This window comes from Chrysochloris asiatica, unplaced genomic scaffold, assembly GCF_000296735.1.
Source record: "Chrysochloris asiatica unplaced genomic scaffold, ChrAsi1.0 scaffold00375, whole genome shotgun sequence".
In the NCBI taxonomy this organism is placed as follows: domain Eukaryota; kingdom Metazoa; phylum Chordata; class Mammalia; order Afrosoricida; family Chrysochloridae; genus Chrysochloris; species Chrysochloris asiatica.
In genome coordinates, this window is record NW_006408893.1 from 1998403 (window position 1) to 2006782 (window position 8380).

Below are 8380 nucleotides of genomic sequence, written 5' to 3' on the forward strand. Positions count from 1 at the left end.
CCCCTGACCCCAAGCTAGTCTTTCTTTCAAGATGTATTTTCTGTTCCTCTAGTCATTCCAGGTTGGTCTGCATGTTTTTTCAATTGGGAATGTCCAACTTCTGAAGGTTCTGGGTGGGGATTAGGATTCCACCTAAGGTCCCAAATTCCACAAAGGCTTAACCAGAAGACTAGCACAGTCTAATACACTTTTATATAATCCAATCAGTTATAGGCTGATGATGGGTTTACAAACTTTCTGTAATCATAATTCCCAATACTTTTTTCTATCCCACTTAAATGCCTTTATTACACTAGTAGGCAGGGTAACTGAATTTCCACAAAATCATCACACACCATAACATTATTTCTCCTGCTTCATCCATTCAGACTATGTCTTGATACCAATACCATAAAGCCCTGTTGTTCCAAGGCTGTGCATCTATCACAATCTACCTCTAACCCATTTAGTCCATGCATACCTCCCTAAGCCTTCCCCTTTCATCCCCATTCATTTAACCTCCTCCCCTTTTTTTGTGCATTGCCTCCCCCTCCTCCACTGGACCAATAAACAACATTCTTATCAATGGAGAAAGGATTGAAGTTGTCAAGGACTTCATTCTTCTTGGATCAATTATCCACACTCATGGAAGCAGAAGTCAAGAAATCAAATGACGTATTGCATTAGGCAAATCTGCTGCACAAGACCTTTAAAGTATTGAAGAGCAAAGATGTCAGCTTGAGGACTAAAATGCGCCTGACCCAAGCATGATATTTTCAATAACCCTATATGCATGTGAAAGCTGGACAGTGAATAAGGAAGACCATAGAAGAATTGATGCTTTGAGTTATGGTGTTGGAGGAGAATATTGAAAGTACCATTGGCTGCCAAAAGAACCAACAGATCCATGTTAGAAGAAGTACAGCCAGAGTGCTCCTCGGAGGCCAAGATGGCCAGACATCGTCTCTCAAACATTGGACATATTGTCAGGAGGGACCTCAGTCACTGGAGAGGGACATCATGTTTGGTAAGGTGGAGGGTCAGAGATAGACCCTCAGTGAGATGGATTGGCAAAGTGGCATCATCAATGGGCTCAAGCATGGCAACAATTGTGAGGTTGGCCCAGGATTGGACAGTGTTTTGTTCTGTTGTGCATAGGGCCGCTATGAGTTGGTACCGACTCGATGGTACCTAACAACAACAATTTCACTCAATGATATCCACAAGGTTCATCCATGTTATGAGGGGGTTGGCAGCTTCATCGTTATTCTTTAAGGTAGCATGTGTATGTATGTACCAAAGTTTGTTTATTCATTCTTGTTGTGTACTTAAGTTGTCTCCATCTTTTTGATATCCCGAATAGTGCCGTGATGAACGTTGGTGTGCATATGTCTACTTGCATGTGACTTTTATTTCTAAGAAGTAGAGGAATTGCTGGGTCATAAGGTATTTCTATTTACAACTTTCTGAAGAAGAGCCATACCATTTTCCAGAGTGGTTGAACCATTTTCCAGTCCCACCAACAATGAAGGAGGGTCCCAGTCTCTCTACGCCCTTGCCAGCATTTGTTGTCCTCTGCTTTTTTGAATTTTGTTATTACTGCAGGTGTGAGGTGATATCTCATTGTTGTTTTGAGAAGTGCAAGGTCGGTGGTGCAAGCTCACCAGTTGCTCCTTGGAAATCCTATACAAAGTCACAATGAGTAAGAAATAACTCAACAGCACTTAAAAACAACAATGGCTAATGGTCACTAACATTTCTTAAAGGTTTATTGGCTGTTGAATGTCTTCTTTGACAAAGTGTCTGCTTATGCCTGGTGCCCATGTTTTAATTGGGTTATTTATCCTTTTCTTGTAGAGGTGTTGTGTGTTGTTGTTGTTAAGTGCCATTGAGTTGGTATCAACTCATAGCGACTCTGTGCACAACAGAACTAAACCCTGCCCGATCCTGGGCCAACCTCGCAATCGTTGCTATGCCTGAGCCCATTGCTGGTGCCACTGTGCCAATCCATCTGGTTGGGAGGCTTCCTTTGTTTCTCCATCCCTCCACTTTACCAAGCATGATATCCTTCTCCAGAGACTGATCGCTCCTGACAATATGTCCAAAGTCGGAGAGATGAAGTCTTGCCATTCTGGTCTCTAAGAAGCACTCTAGCTGTACTTTCAACACAGATCTGTTTGTTCTTCTGGCAGTCCATGGTGCTTTCAATAGTCTCCTCCAACACCATACCTTAAATGCATATGATAGAACTCTGTCATTCAATCACCAGCATCATTACTATTCCCAAGACTATATTTTCCAATTACTGTTTCTCCTTCTTTGTTTCCAACTTTTGCATTCCACTTGTCAGTCATTATCAATGCATCTTGATTGGACATTTGACCCATTTCAGACTGCAGCAGTCTAAAAATCTTTAATTGCTTTGATCTTTGGAGCCCAAATACACAACTTTGACAATACTATCCTGAGTGGAATAAAAATTGATATCATTTGCCTTCCAATAACAATTTGCTTGCTAAGAAAATAAAATTGCATTCCAAAGACTTTTGGAAAATATTTGAAAAATATATTAAACAAAATATTCTTACCTAGATTATGTAATTTGAGCATGAAACACACAACAAAAAACTAGAAGATTTGAAGATAACTTTGCAAAGCAGATGAATGGTTGGTAAATAAGACATTAAAAGATGATCAACATTTTCAATTACTAAGGAAATGCAAATTAGTGACAATAACATACCAAGATATAATGTTTTAAATAGCTAAAAACCAATTCTTTTAAACTGATCATATAACATTTATTCCACAATGTGGACCAATTGGAACTCATACACTGTTGGTGTTAATAAAAAATAATGCCATTACTTTGGGGAAAAAAAATTGTGGCTTCTTACAAATTTAAAGGGAAAACATCACTACTAAGACTTGTGTAAATGTTCTAAGAAACTTTATTTGCAATAGCTCCAAACTTAAATTAACTTAGGAGTCCTGGTGTGGCACTATAAGATCAACATTGGACAGCTAACAAAAAGGTTGGTGGTTCAAATCCACCAGCCACTAGTTGTCAATTCTATACAAGGTCAGAATTGACTGGATGGCACTTAACAACAAGATAAATAATTTATAGGCCCTTCATGATATGAATAGATAAATAAATTGTGATACATTTATACTACTCAGCAATTAAAAACAACAATAAGAAATTATCCACACACTAAACAACATGGGTGAATGTCAAAATAATTATGTGAAATTATCTGGAAAATAAAAATTGTGTAATGTATGGTTCCATTGATATAAAATTCTAGAAAATGAAAACTAAACTACTGTGGCAGAAAGCAGTCTGTGGTTGCCTAAGAATCAGTGGGAGGAAAAGATTAAAAAGGCGCATAGATATTGGTTATCTTGATTTTACTAATTTTAAAAAATGTTTTACTATGAATTATGTGATAGTTTACATGGGAGAACATTAGCTTTACATTCATCCTATCGTTGCCATGGTTACAATCCACTCCATGCATCATCAAACAACCAAAGAGTATACCCTGCAAGCCTGCCCCACTTGTTGTCAGCACACAGCCCCTCTCCCTCTCTGGGTCTAAAGTCCACAGCTGCTCCATCTCTCCACTCATCATCTCTGCCTCCATCTCTGGCTTCACTGCTTCTCTGGGTAGGGTCCCGCTCTCCACTCTTCTCCCTTTATGGTCCCAGGGACCTCAGCTCCTACACTGCAAAGTCAATCACTCCTCTCCTTTCACTACAAAACGTCTACCTTTACATTTCCAACCCTCACAATCAGTCCTGAAAACAATTATTCACTATTGTATCACAAGAGACCTATCTGCATCTCCTTTCATTAGCCCCACCCAGACAGATTGGATACTGCTCAATGGAGAGTCTACCTTCCTCCACACCCTCTGGATCTAGGCTGTGTTGTTGTGTTAAGTACCGCGGAGTCGGTTCTGACTCATAGTGACCCTGCACAGGGTTTCCGAGGCTGCAAACCTTTGTGGGAGCAGAAAGCCTCATTTTTCTCCCACGGAACAGCTGGTAGTTTCGAACTGCCGACCTTGAAGTTAGCAGCCTGATTCATAACCACTACGCTACCAGAACTCCTGTGTAGCCACCCCATTTGGGGTAGCCAATGTCCAATTGCCCATCCCTGTCTACTCTGTGTATGGAAGGGGTGGGAATGATGCTCGCTGTAAAGATTTGTTCCCTCTTCTGAGCTACTGCATCCACAGGTGTAGGTCAAGTTCATAAAATTGTATCAGATTGCTCTTTTTTCCCTCTTCTTTCTTGTTCTAGTTGAGCTCCGATGTCCAGTCATTGAAGCTAGGTCAAGTGGGTATTATCTGCAAGTGTGGGTGTTCTTATGCATATGCCCTCTCTTCTTATCAGTTGGATGCTTCACTCTCCACTCTAGTCCTCTGTGGCTATGTCACTGACTCTGGGCCCAAGAGTCCCCAGGTCTTGCCACACTGCTGGCCAACCAGGTTTCCACCCAAGTTCACAGGAATCTATTGAACATTGTAGGGCTTAGCTCGCAGCTACATTGCTGTTTTTCCCTCACTTGCCCTTATTGGTGACGAATGTGATCACCAATCAGAGTGTGTATTCCCACTGAGTCTTAGTCTTGGAAGGGGGTTTGTTCTGATGGGACCCGACCACTTGCCTTGATGTCTCCTGGGCAAGTAACTTGCTTGTTCTTATAGTAATTAGTCGGACTGCCTACATTGTTTTCTATTTCTCCTGTCAGTCTTTCTTTCAAGAAGTATCTTCTGGTCTTCTAGCCACTCCAGGCTCATCTGCTTGTCCTTTCAAGTGGAAATTTCCCACCTCAGAAGATTCTGGGTGCTGTTCAAGATTCCATCTATGGTCTCATGTAATGCAGAGGCTCCGCAGGAAGTCTCCTTCACTCAGCATGTTGTAACCCCATTTTAGGTATTCCAAAAGGAGCTCTGGAAGCATAGTGGTTACGAATCGGGCTGCTAACCCCAAGGTTGGCAGTTCAAAACTACCAGCTGTTCCACGGGAGAAAGATGAGGCTTTCTGCTCCTGTAAAGATTTACAGCTTTGGAAACTCTGTACAGGGTCCCTATGAGTCAGAACCAACTCCATGATACTTAACAACAACAACAGAAGATGGATTTACAAGCTTTCTATGGTGATATTTCTGGCTATTCCTTTCTCTCCCCTTCAAGTGTCTACTTTATAATGGTATGCCAGGGAAACCAAGATTCAAAAGACAGCCAAGCTTCTTAACATTATTTCCCTCCTCCCCCCAATTCCAACCATGTCTCAATCCCTGTATCCCAGAGCCCTGTTGTTCCAAGGTTGTGCACACATCATTATTTACCTCTGTCCCACTTAGCCCATGCAAACCTGCCTAATTGTTTTCCCTTCTGCTTTGTTCTTCCATTCTCCTCCCCCTTCTTGTGTATTGCCCCCCTCCCTAGCACCCAAACTATACTGTGTCTATTCCCTACCCTGTGCTCCACCTTCTCCTCCCTCCCCTCGCCACCCCCACATCCCGGTAATGTACTGATGTTTTTGCAACTGTATGTATAGGTCAAAATTTATTAAATTTATACACTTCAATTTTTACAGCTTATTTCATGTCAATTGTGCGCTGTGGGCTAATGCATCAGACTGCAAAGTCATTTGAACTGCAAGGTTGGTGGTTCAAGCTCACCAGCTGCTCCTTGAAAACCCTATACAGGGTTACTATGGGTTGGAATCAACTCAACAACAACAACAATTTCTGAATTAAAAGGAAACAATCAAATGCACTATTTTGCCATATATTTGCATACATTAAGCACATATGTTATAAATTGTTACCTATGTTATGTTGTTGTTGTTGTAAGATGTTGTCCCATCGATTATGACTCATAGTAACCATGTTTTGGGGCTATAAATCTTTACAGGTCCAGAAAGCCTCATCTCTCTCCCACACATATGTTGCTGTTGTTTGGTGCTGTTGAATGGGTTCTAACACATAGTGACGCTATGCACAACAGAACTAAACCCTGTCCAGTCCTGCACCAGCCTCACAATGGTTGCTAAGCTTGAGCCCATTGATGTTGCCACTGTGCTAATCCATCTCATTTAGGGTTCTGCCTCTTTTTCGCTGACCCTCCATTCAACCAAGCATGATGCCCTTTTATAGGGACTAGACCCTATTGATACCAAGTCCAAAGTACGAGAGACAAAGTTCCTCCATCCTGGCTTCTAAGGTGCAAACTGGCTATACTTCTTCCAGCACAGATTTGTTAGTTCTTCTGGAAGTCCATGATACTTGCAATAGTCTTCTACAATGCTATAACTCAACTGCATCAATTATTTTAATGTCTTCCTTATTCATTGCCCAACTTTCACATGTATGTATGAGACTATAGAAAATACCAACCACGGCGTGAGCCAGACACAACTTAGTCTTCAAACTATTATCTTTGCTTTTGAACCATTTAGAGACTTTGTGCAGCATATGTGGCAATGCAATACTCCCTTTGATTCCTTGGCTGCTGCTTGCATAATTGAGGATTGTGGATCCAGGCAAAATGAAGTCTTTGATGATTTCAGTATTTTCTCCATTTATCATGATGTCTTTAATGGTTCAGTTGTGAGGATTTTTGTTTTCTTTACATTGAGGTGCAACCTATATTGATCTTCATCAGAAAATAATTTAAGGCTTCTTCACTTCCAACAAGCAAAGTTGTATATCTTAATATTGCAGGTTGTTAATGAATCTTCCTTCAATCCCAATGCCACATTCTTCTTCATATAATCCAGCTTCTTGGATTATTTATTCAGCATACATATTAAATAAGCATGGTAAAAGAATGTAACCTAGCACACATCGTTTCTGATTTTGAACCATTGTACAGGTTCCTCATGAGTACAATCAAATGATCAGGAACACCTGTTTTTCTCAGTGTTATCCATATTTGAATCGTTCACACTATACTCAATAAGGAACAAGCAAACATCTTGCTGGTATTCTCTTCTTTCAGCCAAGATACATTTGACATCAGCAATGTATTCTTACTTCCACAGCCTCATCTAAATCCAGCTTGAATTTCTGGCAGTTCTCTGTTGATAAACTTTTGTAGCGGTTTTTGAATTAACTTCAACAAAATTTTACTTGCATGCAATAATAATAATATAGTTAGATGATTTCTGAATTCCATTAGTCACTATCTGGAATGGCCACAAATATGGATCTCTTCCCCTCACTAAATTAGATCATCGTCTTCCAAATTGTGGCATAAATGAGTGAGTGCCTCCAGTGTTTGTTTGTTGAAACATATCAATTTGTATTCTGTCAATTCATGGAGTCTTGTTTTTCACCAATGCCTTCAATACAACCTGAATTTCTTCCTTCAGCACCATCTCCATTATAAGTTACCCCTTCTTTTTTTATGTTTTTATTGTGAATTGTGGGAGAACATCGGTTTTACACTTATTATTTCATTGCAATGATTACAATCACCTCAGTGCATCATCATTCAACAGCATTTGCTTCAATTCCGTCCAGTTTTTTTGTTTGTTTGTTTGTTTTGTTTTTTCTGGAGGGGTGTACACAAAAATATCCAGGAATATATAATCATAAAACAACGAAAGGGGACATTCTACAAGCCTGCCTACTGGCCACCAGCTCACAGCCTTTGTCTTTCCATGAGTTTAGAGTCCTCAGCTGTTCTATCTTTGCCTCCATCTCTGGTGTCTCTGCTTCTCTGGATAGGGTTTCACATTCTGCTAGTGCTCTTCTCCCTTGACGGTCCTAGGGTCCTCTGTTCCTGGAATGGAAGATTAAACTACTCCCCTTTTTTGTTACAAAACTTGTACCTTTAGAGTTGTGACAGTCACAATTAGTCATGATAACAATTACACACTATTGAATCATAGGAATCTTATCCCCATCTCCTTTCAAAAGACCCATCTAGACACAATGAAAACAACTCATTGGGGATTTTACCTTCCCCTGCACATTCTGAAACTAAACTCCCTCTTGAAAACTTGTAAGCCAGTCATTTCGTGACTGGCTTACAAATATGAATCTGGGAAAATTGGAAGTTGTCAAAAATGAAATGGAACGCATTAACATCGATATCTTAGGCATTGGTGAGCTGAAATGCACTGGTATTGGCCATTTTGAATCTGACAACCACATGGTTTACTATGCCGGGAATGACAAATGGAAAAGGAATGGTATTGTATTCATCGTCAAAAAGAACATATCCAGATCAGTTATGAGGTACAATGCTTTAAGTGATAGGATAATATCCCTGCGCCTACAGGGAAGCCCAGTTAATACCACTATTATCCAAATTTATGCATCAACCACTAAAGTCAGTGAGGATGAAATAGAAGAATTCTACCAACTTCTTCAATC